Consider the following 16,219-nt stretch of genomic DNA (forward strand, 5'->3'; position numbering starts at 1 on the left):
GTGACTGCCCAGTCGGTCGATGGCTTGGCTAGTTATGTCTATCAGTATATATAATTTGAGCATAGACTTTTATGGCTAGTTGTGTGCATATATCTATTTGTGCATATAGAGCTATGCTTGTTTATTGCACCTTCGTATCTTTATATTTATGTGCATATGCGTTTGCGTTTAAAGGCACACACATTTATATCTACTACCGTCTACGTATGTATACTTATATAACTGTCTCCCCTCTCTCTCTCTCTCCCTCTTAATCGCCCTCTTTCCCTGTCTATCTATCTCCCTCTCTCCCTCTCTCCCTGTCTCTCTATCTCGCTCTCTCTCTCCATTTAATATCTATGTATCTGTTTGTGTGTCTGTGTGCGTGCGGATTTATGTATATATATGTATATGCACATACATGATGCAACGGAGAAACTGTAACCACTTTATATTTTATTTTCGCGCATGAGCATTGCTTGTTTTTGATTTTGTCAACTAAACTGTATAGTAGGGTCATCTGGGCACTGTCTGTGAGAAAAACAACACCATGGTGCAATTCACTCTTCTAGACTTCCATGCATTTGAAAACGAAATGCTGCACTGCTTGGCATTTGCGCCGGAAGATCAAATACGAACATTTCAGAGTGTTTGGATCTCAATCTGAAGACAGTGCAATCTGAGGACATGTACCTAAAGTGATAAAAGTCAGACATCCAGTCAACATCATGGTGTTTAGAGTGACCACTAGTAACGGCGACATTTTATGGAATAAATTTACCATTTAGTATTTCAAGATACTTTTTTTATAATTTTGGTAAATATAACTATCAAAACGAGATGTCAGTGCTATTTTCATTTTTACGTAATTTAGACAACAGTTTAATCAAACGCACCGTGTATATGTATGTGTTTTTGATGTATGCACTCTCCCCCTCTCTCTTTCTTTCTCCCCCTCTCTCTCTCTCTCTCTCTCTCTCTCTCTCTCTCTCTGTATACATATATATATATATATATATACACATGCACATGTATATATAATTTTACCGCTTTAATTTTTTATACTTTCCCTTAATTTCTTGTAAACTAGCTTTTTGCAGCTAGTATTCATGACACTACTATGTATGAGTGGTTAAACCCGCTGTTAAATATACGTTTTCAAGGATTACTGAATTATCTTGTTTGATTTAAGCCTTAAAGAATAAATGAATGGTCTTAAATTGCTTTTGACATATTATTATTATTATTACCATTACTAGTTTTGGAGATTTTATGTTTTAGTTTTTCTTTCCTAAGTTTGGATTACTTTTTATTTTAATTGTTTCTAAAAATTCTAATATATAATTATACTTACACTATATTAATACATATTTTGTTTGGTTTTATTTGTAATTTTCCCCTATTAACGACAGTGTCTATTTGTTGGATATCGCATTAAAATAAACCATCAACAATTTTTCCAACGTCCATTATAAGTATATTATTATACAACTATTTACGTAACACATGTATTGCATATCGAAACAGTAATATGAAATATTATATGACTGGTATTATTTGTTTTATTTACATGCATAAACGATGATTTTGAGTCAAAGCTGTAAAAGTTTGAACAAAAGAACCTGAAACCTGAACCTCATGACCTAATATTTTACGCAAATAGAAAACTTAAATTTCGTTTTGGATTAGAAAAGGGAAACAAATGTTGGTTTTGTAAGTTTTATTGGAGTGGATGTGTGGTGACAAGCATACTCCTTGACTACATTGTTCCATATTCAGTCCCACTGCGTGACACTTTGGGCGAGTGTCTTCTACTAAAGCCTTGGGCCGACCAAAGCCTTCTGAGTGAACTTAGTAGAGAAACTGAAAGAAACCCGTCATATATATATACATCTATATCTATATCTGTATCTATCTATCTATCTATCTATCTATCTATCTATCTATCTATCTGTCTGTCTGTCTGTCTGTCTGTCTGTCTGTCTGTCTGTCTGATGGCTGTCTGCTTGTCTGTCTATCTGTCTATCTGTCTGTATGTATGTATGTATGTATGTATGATGTATGTATGTATACAGGGGCTGGACAGAATAACTGAAGCGCTAGCATAACGAAAACAGCTGAAATGTTTGCTGTATCGAGAAGTACTGTCTTGGAAAGTAATTACAGCCTTTGAGAAAGAGGGAAAACCTCGTCGTCGAAACAAAATTCCCGAAGAAAACCAAAGCTTTCAGATAGGGACCGTCGAACTTTTACGAGAATTGTTACAAAGAATCACAAAATTACAGCTTCCAAAATTACTGCAGAGCTTAATGACCACTTCAAGGATCCAGTTTCCACAACGACTGTTCGCCAGAAGCTGCGCAAATCCAGATTTCACGGTAGGGCTGCAATCAGAAAACCTCTACTTTCAAAAAATAAAAGTTGCAAAGCGTTTAGAGTGGAGTAAAAACCTTCTTGTTTTTCTAAAATGCACCATAAATATTCAATAATATTGATACCTGGTGGACTGTAGCGGCCAGATAAGATGTTCAACTTCACTAGAATGTTCCACGTGCCATTCAGTAACAACTTTAGCTGTGTGAAGTGGTGCATTATCATCCTGACTGGTTTGCAACCATAGGATAAAAAAATTAGCAGGTTCGAAAATAAGCGTAGTGGCGAACAAAATACTATTTGCTCTGCGTATTAAATTGAAGCCACAGGAAATAAGGTGAGCGAGTTACGTTCATAATCATTTAGTAGCGACTCCAGTTGCCTTTACTGGATACCGCCATATTGTTAATGTCAGTGTTGAAACAAGAACTCTGAGATAAGTACTCGACACGTAGTTACGTACGATCCTTGGTTACTTCAAGAATACGTAGCTCACGTCAGTATTAAATGCTGCGCATTTGTCATTTCCATCCAATCGACAAAGAATTTTTTTATGGAAACGACAGAAAATATTCTTCAACAACCTTAAATAATAACTTACCTCGAATTAAAAACGAAGCTGTCATAGACTTGGCGAATAATGAGAATACAACGAAAAGAAATGCCATCGGTGGATTTATACACTAACTATCCTTGAATTGGTGAATTCATCTATTTCACATTATTGCTTCTTCACAGAGTCGGAGCAACAATTTTGAAGATAAGAATATGCATGTTGCACATGCTTGCTCAGCTGCATGTGCATTGTGGACCATGCATGTGTTACTGACAATGTGCTACTCCAAGGATTAAATCGCTTGCAACAGTATGCAATGAACGTAGAGTAACTTCTTTGCAGAAAAATATTTGAGATTTCATCGAAGGTTTTTCGACAAAGTCTCGCAGTCGTCTCTAGCACTCAATGATGTTCAGTAATTGAAGTATCCATGAAAATGTATTCCTTTTGTGCCTGAAAAACAATGATCATCCTGTATTTAATCGGTTAAATTACTGTGCATCATTTGCAAAGGTAACCTTCGAGATATTTTTAATACTGGCACACGTTTTCCCCGATGACACTATGATTTCACCCATACACTTCTTAATAATGAATTTCAAGGAATAACTGATTCTATTTGATTATTCGGTTTACCAGCGCTCTACAAACATCAACAATGGAAGGCTGCAAGAGATATTCTAGCAAAAAAACAAAACAAAAAAAAATGCTGCGTGAGTGATCAACTAACAGATGAAACTGAATAAAATTCATAAAAACGTGATTACACTGAGTAGCCTGAGTTTGAAAACCGAAAAAAGCAAGTGTCACTTTATTCTCAGCATTCTTCAATTAACTTGATGTATTTATTTTACTTCTTCACGGCATCATATACCATGAGAGGAGAGTCAGTAACGCTTAGATCACAGAATTGGTCACTGAAACTGTATTCAATACAAAGACATCAGCGCTATTGGCAAGTTACTTACCATTTTAAACCTTGGCGGAGTTGACCCTAAAATATGCCTACTAATTCCACAGATTTCTCTTCAAAATCCTGACAAAGATTTGCCTTTCATTCTATGTGGTATGCTTTTATTTTGTAGATAAATACAAGTGAAAACATCTTTAAAGTTGAGGGGACTGTATCTTCGGATTACAGGACTCATACTCGTATAGAATTATATGTTATTATCTTTTCAGAGTGGAAGACCCAACAAAGGTAAGAATATTCTCAAAGCAAAGAAAGTTTGACTGCACAACCGGAAATACATATGATAATGGAAATACAGGACATGCGTTAGAAACGTTGATTAGCAAATGTAAATGTTGTATAATGTTTTCAAACTGCTTGCAGATTACGAGATGGAATAATTTTAAAAATTATTGAAATTACACATTAAATAATGGAGAAATATTTATTTATCTTTCACTGAAAAATTGAACCTAACTTTCAGTTATTTTCCTAATTAAAAGCAGGTAGTATAACATATTGTTTCTGTAAATAAGAATAAATGTAAAATTTATTAGATTAAATTTTTTTTCAAAACCGCTTTGATTTGAAACTGATTATATTTTATATTAAATTTTCACGGACAATTTACCAGACATGCTCAACAATGATATTAATCTATATCTAGAGTGCTCTCTCTTGTTTCCAGTTTAAAAAAAAATTAGGATTATCACTCCGGATTGACATTGCTTTGTGTCTTTCAAGAAGCACAAATCAACTAGCATGCAAGATTCTGCAGAAATTTCTTTAAAGCATTTAACATCTTGGGCTGAATTTAACCCGCACCATCCCCCTCCATCGTCTGACCCCTTTCATTGCCCTATATTGTCTAGAGACATGAAACTCAGACGGTAATATCGATTTATTTAAGAAGGACTTTCGTTCGGTGAGATATCTCTAAAATTACGTTGAAATTCGTTTGAATTATTACCAAAGTATGAAGTAAGTTGATGGAAATGCTGTTCTTCGAATATAGTGGGATGCAGAAAATATTCAGTTACAAACCTGTTAACTTCCGAGTAATACAGAGATTTCTATACACTATCGATTCTTTCATTCCATAAAGAATCAGGCAAATGCATCTTTTATTTCAGATTTGCACATAGAGTAAAAGTGAAAGGCAAATGCTGGAAAACGTGGCCGAATATAGAAAATGTAGCGACATCTACATTAGTTTGTGAAACCCATCATATAAAATAATTATACCCCGGAAAGCTAATTATGATAATATAACACAATATAACTACAGGAATCAATTTTGTAATAATCTTGTTTATAATTCTGTCAAATAAACACTGTTGCTATATTAGAAAATTTATTCCAGTGTTATGCCATATTAATTAACATTAATTCCTTTTACGAAAGCGATATTAATTGAATTACGAAAACTGAAATGATATATTACGACATTAATGGCTAATTTTTAGTAAGAATGTTATTGATGTATCAATATAAATATTCTTGGTATTCGCGCTTGTAGATAGAACTGATTATAATTTGAGCAATTTATTAATGACTATCTGTTTATCGATTGTCATTTTGCTCTTGTCATGTTAGTGAAGTCATGAAACTCGCGTATATAAAATGTCATAGTATCTGACCTGCTACACTTTAACTTTTGTTTTAAGTTTATAGGTTCGTGTCAAGATTAGATAAATACTGCCTATCATTGTATCAGTTTTCGGGATGTGATTCTTAATTAGAAAAAGATACGGATATCTAATCAGTATTAACACGCCGTAATGTATGGAATGTATTTGAAACACAAAGACATGCTACATTTTTTATATGAAAAACGTACTCACTTACTTGCTTGTAAACATTTGAAATAAATCAATCATATACTAAAGTTTAGAATTTTTACTCAGATATTACCGAAATTTTGAATAAACAACGTAATATGCATTACATGAAATTTATATTTACAAGCATATATAACAAAGAATATCACTCTTATAAATGCGGCCCATGTGACATCAGGGCAGTATTCAAGAGTAATACAACACTTCGCAAATATCTCCTTCGAGTACAATCACCAGTAGAAGAGAATATGACCAAAGACTGCGTATACTCCATCCCATGCAGCTGTGGTAGGTTATACAAAGGCGAAACATACCGCTCCCTCAAAATAAGGGTAGACGAACATCGCAAAGCTGTGACACGAGGAGATATTGATAAATCGGGTATTGATGATCATGTATGGAATACCACTGGAAAATACGAAGACTAAAAGAAGCAGCACATATGCTTGGACACAACAACCTCCTAAGCAGACCGAGTGCAGGTATGAATAGCATATGGTAAGTGGTATTAAGAAAGGATACAAAAATATTAGATTTATATGCCCATAATTGCCCACGGGCATAAATATAGAACAATGAAATGAAGTAGATTTTTATGTTAACGATGTATTTTCCTTTGTTCAATTACCCCAGACAGCTGTTTTGTTTACTTATCATCCAAAAAGACATTATATAATAATAATATGCATTTGTTTATTATGTCATGGTCTTTGTGACAGACAGCGGAATAATTGAATAAATGAAAAAATCCATCAATAACATCAAAATCTGCATCACTACATTTTATTTGATGATATTTATTGAACTCCGTTTAATGAATTCATACTTATAATGATCATTTGTGTGTACACACACACACACACACAGACACATAAACGATGAAATTCCACACTGTTTGCGTTGAAAATTCACGCACAAGGTACTGGAAGGCGTGGAGCTATTGCAAAATATACCCGCCCAAGTTGCTGCATAGTGAGACTGAACCCGAAATCATGTGGTTCAAAGCGTGTTTCTTTTTTACTACAGCTAGGTCTGAGCCTAATTATCCAAATATAATTTCTCCTCCAAAAATTGTTTCTAACATCTTAAAGAAACCTAATTGAGTTCAAATCACTTCTATAGTATGCAATAGGATGTTTCCTTTGTACAAATGGATGCTCCTTCAGATGAGGGACAAAATTAAACATAGTAAAAAGTTTCTTTTCGATTATTTTTGTAACTTTTGGTTTCAAATCATTGAGCAATTCTAATCGAAATGTTTGCTTTTTGAATACTTCTTCCATTTTGTGTGTTTTAAATATGAAGACGCAAACTATACTTTTCACCAAATCAAGCTCGCTAATAGATTTAAATCCATATTCAACGTGTATCTTGTTCATTTAGCTTAATTTGTATACCTCTAATAATGACTGGGTCACAGTTATAATTAAACCAAGTATCACTATTAGCAGCACACATTAAACTAGTCTAATATAATAGCAATCGGAAATAACGATTGTTATGAATATCGACAATAGATTTACGAGGCTATGTTTTTTATCCTAATACAAAATTTTAAAATATGGCAGGCCAATATTTACACATTATAAAATTAGGCTATATAATTTCGAATAGTGTGGCTGAGTCTAGCATAGAGGAAGAATAATTATGCCACAATTATCAATGCATAAATTCCCACCTTGACCAATACGGTTGATTTTAAGTATCAGTCGGACTTCAAACATTGAATATTTCATCAATGCCAGAACAGAGTTATAAAACGCTGTATGGCCTGATGTCATTGGTATGCATTGCATTAGGACTTGTAACAGAATTGGACTTATACTATCAAGGAATAGTGCAGAACAGAGTTCCTTCAATCCAACATAAACTTTCGCCTTCAAGCCTGATTCACAAATTCTTGGATATATTTTCGATTCAAACCTTGTCATCATAGATAACGGTAAAGAGGAACAATATCAGTGATGCATGGAAAACAAGTTCTATTAGTCGAGTTGAATGAAAAAGATATCATAATCGCATTGGTGTAAGTTTGAAATTTTGGAGGAGGAGGCAAAGCCCTACAAAGAAAGATTATGGTGTAGAACTCAAAACTGTTTTCTCAAACTATTTCTGAAAGACTTAAAAAAGATGTTCTTTTTGATTAGTCACTTAGAGAGCACCGACGTTTAAGGCTTCTTGTTCGATTATCCAAGTAGACACCACGGGCGTTGCCAAGAAAAAAATAAAAGAACACTTCAGAGGAAATAAGTCAACGTTTCACTGGTGAACCAAACTCACGACCAAATGTTTATTCTCTGCTTTCTTGTTAAAATGTTTCCCAGAAAAAAAAAGTTTCATAAAAATAATTGGCTTACCTAAAGGGCTCGGAAGCCACGTAAGTATATTGACACAAATACTGAATGGAAACTTTTGAAAACATTCATACAATCTGGCCAATTCACGCAGGGGCTTCACTTCTTGCCAAAGGAAATAGAAATGAATGCTTCATATATGTATATGTGTCGCACTATACGGTGAGCTGGTTTCTGTCCGAATTTTCTGAACAAATAAACCAACGAAAAAGGGGAATCTTCTGACAATCAGGTGCAGTTCTTGGTAAGTTTCATATCAATTTCCAAACCAGTGACGCTATAAGCTTCAAGCAATTAAATGAGACACTTGATGAAATATAAGCGTGCAACAGTGAAACGTTTAGTGACAAGACAACTGGTCTAGTTTTCTTTATGTGATTTGCTGGCACGTTACCCGACGAATTGAAGGATAATAAAATCATTCTTTTTGGGTTTGAAAATTATACAATATAGCTGTCCAGTTCTAAAATGTATAATCATTTCCACATGTCATAGCCAAGGAAATTGTAAGCATGAGCAGCAGATTAAAATTCCAAATAAAATAAATTCTCAATTGCGTAATACTCCCATATTCTTTACTAAGTAGAAGTAAATCCAAATACGTCGGACAGAGGATATCGTCAGAATGAGTAAATATAGCCATAAAATATAATCTTCTGTTCAGAAGGTTCAAATGGAGAGGACAATAATATCAACGTTCAAATATTGCAAGTGCCTCGTAAACAGGGGATGATTGTGCTCGAAGATTTTCCTAACGTTGACAAGTGAGTATCAGAGTGTTCATGGCGTTTGGCTTATTATAAATTTATTGAGTATAAGATCAACCCATTAAAATGGGGAGTGGGGAATCAAATTATGCCACAACATCCTTAGTACAAGCAAGCAACATTATGTGTTCTCTGACAAATACTTCTGTATCTGATTAGACTGAGAATACCTATTCTAGTAGAGAAGCATATGTCGTCACTGACTGAACTTCGTAACTTTGTCAGTATGTGCCGTTAGTTCTTTATAGCTACACATTTGGAACTTGCTATTTTGCATTTCCATTGCGCATATTCTTTAAAGCCCAATATGTATGCAATATACACTTTCACTATAAGAGCACAAATGTTTATTAAATTATATACATGTATTTATTTTACACATATACGACCATTAGATACGGATAACGAACGCGGAGTCGCGTTAATGTTTTCCAAATCAATTTAATCACTGTTTCATATTTGTTCATTATCCATTTAAACAATATTTCAACATGTATTTGTTTATTTTTTCAGGTACATTTTAATTCAGAATCGTTTTAGCTTTATAACAGCAAAACTACTTTCATTTTAATTAATTGAAGTAATGTCTTTGTACTATATCTGTTGGAAGAACGACATAGTTCATAAATCAGCCAATGAACCATAATTGTACACTTGTAATTTCTATAGCGTTGGATTATTTCAACGTCGTTGAAATTCATTTTAGGATCAAGAATAAAAAAATTACGTCATATCTTAAGCGTATGTTTATCAACAAACGTATGTAAAATTAAACATCATTCAAAGATTTCTCGTTGTCTCAATGCGTATTGCATACGATTGTAAAACTTAATAAACCTTTTCTCTTCAACTCAAAGCTATGTAGCACAAATAAATTTTGCTGAATTTTTAAATAAGCGTAAATATTAAATAGTTTATCTTTAAGTATGCAACGCACATATGAATAAAAATCATGATTCTATTCAATTCCGACGGAGATTTGTAAGTTACATAAAATATTTCGATATTTCTTGTTTTATGAATAATTACTTCATCATCGTCACCAGCAGAATTTCTACAACGTAATATTACTGTGTAAATCTAAAATTGTAATCATTTTAAATTCAAACCACAGTGTATACATCTGATTAACGATGATGAAATAATGGAGATATTTGATGCAGTACATTGACATTAATTTAACCTAGTAGAGGTAAATTGATATTCAATTTCCGTAATTATAGAAATATTTTTTTAGTAATTCACATTCCACTATATTTATTTACACTTTTATGGCATGTAATTATACCCGTACATTATGTACTCGATGGACACGTAGGTGGCTTGTTATGTCTTTTATAGTATTTAAAATCTAAATAGTGATGCCCATCAATTTTTTCTTTCAGTTTATAACTCGAAAAGAATTACAATTGAGTTGAATCTACCATCTTTTCCTATCCAGAAGGACATACAAATCTCGCAATGCTACATGAAAATAAATATTTCAATTCTAAAGTTGCTTCGGAATTGAAACACATTTGAAAATCTATAATCCCAAATTTTGAAGTGATACACTAATGAAATAATTGTTCTCTACTCAGTTTTTACATACACTCTACAACTGTTTATCAACGTTTTCTAGTGACATATTTCTAGTAAGTTCATAAAAATATAGATGGCAGACCATATCTACGCTTGCCTTGTATAATAAACGTTCGTCTTTAAATAATAATTTAATACTATAAGATTTTCTTATTCATATTCTGATGCCCTTAGATAAGTGATATCCCCCCCCCCCACACAAAAAAAAAATCCATGGGTACTGGCGTCAGCTTTAGAACGCATATTAAAAAATGGTATAATCACAGCAATGCAGCTTATATACTACCTTGTTATTATTGTCCTTGATCAAATATAAATATATAAACATTAGAGAATATGTCTTACTGCTGTTGCTGTTTACTACCTATCAAGCATCGCAGAATTTACGTATCGTCATAGTTACTTAATGAAGCAACGTAAATGGTATCTGATCCTTCAAACTGTATTTTCTAACAATTATATAATAAAAACGCTCCTCAATTTGGATATTATACCGAATAGTGTGGGCTCTGCTGTTCATATTTTTCACGATAAAGTTTATTTCGCTATGGCTGCTGACACTACTGTTCAACCGGAGGTCTCCTCTGCATAAAAAGATATATTAACAAAGAAATTCCGCCTATAGTTATCTAGGTGGTGCTTTATCATAATTTGTTATAATAGTAGGGGCTCGTCACTTTCATTACCAGCAGGTAGAATGTCTATGTAAATCAATGTTTACTTGATGCTAATGTTTGTACTTTCAGGTATATTTCCTAGTATTCATTATTGCAACGGACGATATTGCAAATTCGGTTGCAGTGTAGCAGATGTGCTGAATATATAGTTGTGGCTCTATAATTTCCTGTTATCAGAGAAGCATGTAAGTGCTTTTAATATAATCAATTCAAGAGGTTATAAGAGGAAATTAATTAACACTCGGTTATGGATACGATGTAATATATCACTTATAAAATATAAATTATGAAATAGGAGGATGATTTATGAATATACGTGTGTATCACTGTATGTGTGCCGTATAAGGAGTCTGTGACTCGTACTCTGATAGCTGGTTCCTAAATGTAAGTAGTATTGAAATTAATACCATCGGTCTATTTGAGATATTTCTTTTGCTTAATGATATTTGCATACTATGCAAGTTACCTATCCGACAATCAATTGCAGTCTTCAAACGGTGGTATTTGGTCCGGGAGTTTTCAGCTGACTGCAGCAGTTTGTGTTGAAATATATCTCCAAATGTCATCACAGAAAATTTAAATCGGATTTCTTTTAAAAATGTAATAGAACTTTGAGAGTATTTTTTTTATCATTTCCCGAAATTAGTGAATTGCTTAAAATTGATGCTCCTGACTTTGCTTTTATTTTCCATCTGGGATGGCTATGTGTGTTTCAATGTTTTGTGTACATCATTCAGTAGAGCGCCCCATTAAACTTATTTAAGTTTAGGCCCTTTGCTTAACTTAGTTTTCCTTCTTAGCTAATTCAGTTTAAATGTGAGTATTTTTGTCAGAATTTTCTTAGTTTTAACGAATATTTTAATAGACAAACGTATGATAGTTGAAATGCTATCATGTTCTGAGAATTCTTGCGTTTAGTAATTAAGCAAACTGTCATATTTTGAATTTAGTATACTAAAACATCGATAGTAACAAAAATGTGTGGGTTTGATCGGCTGTGGTTTTGAGTGCAATGCTAAAAGCAAGTTTTTAGTGTAAGGATAATTTTCGCGTAAAACTTCCTATTTGTGGAGTTTAAATGAGTGGCGTTATTGGAATCTAGTAGAAATCTAATCAGTAGTGTAGTTAAAAACTTGCATGACATTTATATTCAATGTATATTTGGATGCTAGTGCTTTTCATTTCATTTTTATTGTTTCTAAAGCGCCATACAGCGATGTGTGTACTGAATCGTATTAAATACGTTGTTAACAATTCTGATTAAACTTAGATTTCACCTTACTCACGACTAATATTGCGTTTGTCATATAACTAAATATCGAACATACAGTTTGAGTACAATGCACCTGATTACACAAACCGATTCATATTACATATATACACAACATTTATGATGTGCATATTTCAATCATCATCGTTCACATCACAGCGTATAGGTTTCATACTTTTCATTTCACGTTTTGCATCAAAGGAGATCATCGTAATATATACCGATTGTAATAAAGTTTGCTCCATCCATGTCGATATATATCTATTCTTATTTGAAAGCACCTTAGAATTTTCTTTTCACACACAGCCATTTCAACTTAAAATTCTATATAATTCTAAACGATACCGCACAAACATTGAAACCTTTGGATTTTCAAATTCGATTGTTATATTTTCAATCACATGTATATATTTGCATATTCAAATTGCTATTATTCGAATCAACGTCATTTAGGTAAATGGTAAATTTAGATAAGTATAGGGTGGATTATTTCACGTTTGATGTGCTAAATATTAATATTTGTAGGGACAAAAGGAGAGGAATGAAAATACCAGATAGATAATGTTAATGAGACGACAGATTGCACGAAACTAGAGTGGGCAACAAAATAATCAATGTGGCGGTTACGTTTCGTTTGAAGACAGATTTGTAACGATAATTCAGGCAATTTAGAAATAAAAGTTATTCTATGTTGCTAAGTCTATTGATCGTTTTTATGTATCACTGTTATACAAGAAAGCTTACAAGTTATTGATATTTATCTGCGTTAATATAATATCCTTATCCTGCAATTGTGTTGCTAACATATATTTTACCACTTACCTTAATCGAGGGTCGTATACGCTATTTATATTTAAGTTTCTCCATAAAGAAATCAAATTTCATGCATTCTTTCTATTTCTTATTGCCTATTCACTTCCTTTTGTTGTAAATTATAGAGGAGATTCAGATTATCTGCAATATTTTATGCTGCAGACCTTACAGGGTTAGTAACCATGCTATGACTTTCATTATTTCTCCTTCTACTTTGGCAGTGATTAGGGCTACAACTTAACACCAAACACAATAACATCAATTTCGGTCCAAAGTAGCTTTATTGCCATTTAAGGTTCGCTGAAAATTAGTAAACCTTATACACATAACTCAAGTTAAACTATATGATAAAATCTGTCAAGATCATTAATTACGCCTAATTAAATGGAATGTACTCTGCTACAGCTAGCTCTCATCTTGTCCATTGGCAAGTTGAAGGCTAATTCATTATATTCGAAGCAGTGTTAACAGTCATTGGTATTAAATGTCTTTCAAGCAGGAAAATGACCACTTATTCAGCAACCTCTACTATCTAATGAGAATAAAATTTAATACATATTTGTCAGAAGAGATAGCTGTAGAAATTATCTCATGCATTGAAATGCACATTATTTCCTTGGCATTCACTTTTCAAGGGCAGTAATATTAATGTCACAAGAGGCTATCACATACCTACAAAAAGAGTTTGCAGACAATGACAGTATCTCTGTATATTCAACCACGTTGCTACAATAGCAGCAAAACCTATCTGAAACTATATATTATCCTCTAAATAATGTAGGACGTTATTAACATGGGAGTTCTGCAATGAAAACCGAGATGGTTTCGGCTTAAATATACCCACTACTAACGTTATTACACTAATATTGTCTTGGGGCAACATTAATATTAAGGAAACGTATATATCACGTCTCCAATGAATTTGCGGTAAGTGAACCATTATTTAAATATTCGTGAATGTATTTTGATTGCTAATAGAAACTCGGAGAAATAAATCCATCCATTCATTTCTTTTTTCCATCCACAGTCCCAGGGAGGGTTATGGAGGTTGAGTCCTCAATCATATCCTGCATAGAGTATTACTAGAGTCCCCTATTATTACAGTTTTCGTCTGAATTCCCAAGAGTATCCAAATGAAATTATGAATATTATACAACCATCTCGTCTACAAACAAACCAGCGTACACCTCTAAGCAATATTCTGAAGATTTCTCGAAGACCTCCCGTTGAGTGAATATCTAGTCAGTTGTGTCCCGTCCATGATAGAATCTACTCTGTTCTTGAGCTATCTCTGGCTCAACAATTTCCCTACACCTCATTTCTAGACATCTAGCTTAGTTTTATCGGGGAGTCTCCGAGTCTCCACAAAAGATTCTCTCTCTTTCTTTCTCTCTCTCTCTCTCTCTCTCTCTCTCTCTCTCTCTCTCTCTCTCTCTGTCTTTTATTTCACCGTCCCAATGAAAACATGAAACTCCCTATAGCAATGCCCAGATGTTTGTATTATAGTATTTAGTGCAATCTCGAAACATTTCATTGTGGGTGATGCTGGGATTATTGCCATTAATTTTTATGAACAGGATTGACATGTGCGCTTTTTGTGGAAGTAATATCACAATCGATGAGTGAAGAATCGATCAGCCGTTATTTGCAGACGATGTGGTGCTATTTGGCTTGTGAGAAGGTGGTCTCCAGCATGCAGTGAATGAGTTGCCTGCAAAGTGATACACGGCAATGATTAAAATTTATGTTGGGAAGACTGAGATATCAGCTTTGCAGCTTAATGGAACATGACTATGGCAAGTGGAGAAGTTTAAGTATCTCGGTCACATATTCATGCTGTAGGAGAGAAAAAAAGGAGAAGTAATAAACAAATAAACAAAATACAGAAATCTTTCCTTTTGTAGAATCTTATGAAAAGGTTGATATAATTTCAAAGTTTTTAGTAGCAATTTACTTATAAAATTTTGACGTGTAAATTTAAAATGAAACATTTTTTATACTTAACAATATTAAAATGAAAGATGACCAAAAATATACCCATGAAGAATATGGGCAGGTAATTATAAGATAGCAATTCTTTGATCCCCGTTAATTCTTTGAGCCCTGTTAATTTACGGGGATCAACAGAGGTTGTGAAGCGCTGGCGAAAGATAAATACAGACACAAGGAACACATGTCCGAACACACGCACACACACAGACACACACGCACACATACACAGACACACAGACACAGACACAGACACACATACACACTTATATTTACGACTGGCTTCTTTCAGTTTCGGTCTACTTAATCAGCTTATAATGATTTACTTGGTCTTGGGCTATAGTAGAAAACACTTGCGCAAGGTGCCACGCAGTGGGACTGAATCAGAAGAGGAATTGATATCCAATGAATGCTGAAAATCCCATCCAAAAATATTGAAAAGAATAAAACCTTACAACAGAAGCCTGAAATGATGTTGAAACACAGATCTGCGAGCAGCTGAAGCAAATCATTCATGCATACTCGACTCATTAAAATTTGCAACCAAGCATCACCAAAGGTATGTTGGATACTGAAGTTCAATAATCTCAATAACTAATATAAAAAAATGAATTTTCTATGACCCGAAGTCATTTGATGATGGATACTTGCATGTATTGCTGTTATATTTTATCTTTTACCTGTTTCAGTCATTAGATTGCAGCCATGCTAGGGCACAGCCCTGGAGAATTTTTAGTCGGATGTATCTACCTCAGGGATTATGAAAGACAAAGGAAGAATAATCCATGAAAACCCTAAGTCCCAAAATAAGCCGTAAATAATTAATACTACCACTTCTACAAAAAATAACTTCCTGTTTCAGACACTAACCAAGAGAACGTGTGTTTGGAAAGTTTAACTGAACGCGCTCACACATATTAGGAAAATATTTTTTTCTGAAAAGGTTAGTAACATTTTGATCAAAGATTTCATAACATTTAAAAAAAAATTATTTTAAAAGAAATCCCCATTATACTTATAAACTTTATAAAGAAATTGTTGGGAAGTCTTTCAAATGTATATATATA

This window comes from Octopus bimaculoides, chromosome 5 (assembly GCF_001194135.2).
Source record: "Octopus bimaculoides isolate UCB-OBI-ISO-001 chromosome 5, ASM119413v2, whole genome shotgun sequence".
NCBI lineage: Eukaryota > Metazoa > Mollusca > Cephalopoda > Octopoda > Octopodidae > Octopus > Octopus bimaculoides.